The sequence below is a fragment of the Rhea americana genome, unplaced genomic scaffold (genome assembly GCF_003343005.1).
Source record: "Rhea americana isolate MKP2758 unplaced genomic scaffold, rheAme1 scaffold_156, whole genome shotgun sequence".
NCBI lineage: Eukaryota > Metazoa > Chordata > Aves > Rheiformes > Rheidae > Rhea > Rhea americana.
The window spans coordinates 2,257,670-2,259,052 of record NW_028185661.1 but is presented as its reverse complement, the minus strand read 5'-3'; positions in this window follow the sequence as shown (position 1 = coordinate 2,259,052).

Genomic DNA, 1,383 nt, shown 5'->3' with positions numbered 1-1,383 from the left:
CGGCCCCTGCCCCATCTCCAGGGCGCTGGCGGCAGAGTCGCTTCCTCTCAGCGGGCTGCAGCCCCGTGCTGTGCTCGGCGCTGTACGTGCGGGAGGARGGCAGCGCGTCATTCACAACCCGCGGCGACCGAGGGCTGCCGGCCCCGGCTTCCGCAGCGCGGTGGAGCTCTGGCCCCCACCCCTCCACCCTAAAGAGCGGAGGCTCCGTGCCGCCCTGGCCCCCTGCGCGGCGATACGCGGAGGCGGAGCCGGGCGCCGGCGGCGGGCCGGGAGAAGCGCGCTTCGCACCACAGCGCCCAGCGCCTGCCCGCCGCGTGCAGTTAGCGTCAAATTACAGCAATTAGCCGGGCACTGGGATTTAATTACCCAGCTCTGCCCCCCAGCTCCCCCTGGTCCCGCGGGGGAGGGCTCCTGCCCGGGGCGGGCGCGAAGCACGGCCAGCGCCGAGCCAAGCGGGAGAGGGGAAGATGCGCGAAGGTTTCGGGGCTTCTCCTCCCTCCGCCCTTCCCGCAGCCGGCCCCCTCCGAGCCACCTCTGGGAGACGGTAACCCCCCCCCTCCCATTAAAACTATTTAAAATGCTTTTATTTATCTTTATTTTTTATTTTTTTTTTTTTGCGGAAGAGGGGTTAGTCAGATTTCAACTTGTCCCTTAGTAAAACGCTCCCGCTAAACTGGGATGACACATTTCGGGTAGGCTCCCGTTGGGATCTTTTCCTTCTCCTTGCCTCCGGTTAAACTTCCCCCGGGTAGGACCCGTTCTTGGACTCGAGCTCCACAGTCCGTGTCTGCCCCAGTGCCCTGGGGGTGGGGGGGAGCCCCAGCACCGCCCAGCTGCACGGCATTTGGGGGTGACCCCTTTTGGTGACCACACTTGCGGTTTTAATTCGGATTTCCTGGCCCGGGCGTTTGCAGGGCTCCTCTCCCCAGCAGCCCGGAGGCATGCGAGGATGCAGTGGTCTGAAGCACACACCCGCCTCCTCTGAGCTTCTCACCCGAGGTCCCAGTTCTGGGTGTTTCCCCCCCTTTCTCGCCGCAACAAGCTGTGGTTGCTGCACTATCCGCACCAGGGCCCATCCTCCCGTTTGCAAGGCAATCCCGGCATCAAAGGAGTCCCGGTCACTCCTTATCGCAGTTTGGCATGGTCTGAGCTGCCCTGGAGAGAATAAAACTTGCATATGGACTGCGGCCAAAAGAGTAACAAGGGATCAAGCCTACCCGGCCCGGCCCTGCTCCCGAGCCCCCGGCCCGGCCCGGCCCGGCCCGGCTCGCGGTGCCGGCGGGCGGCTGCCGACAGCGTGTCCATCCTTGCGGGCACTGCACCTCACCCCTCCCGAGAGAGGATCAGGCTGAGAAAATTTTTCCTTGTCCTTCCCCAGACAAA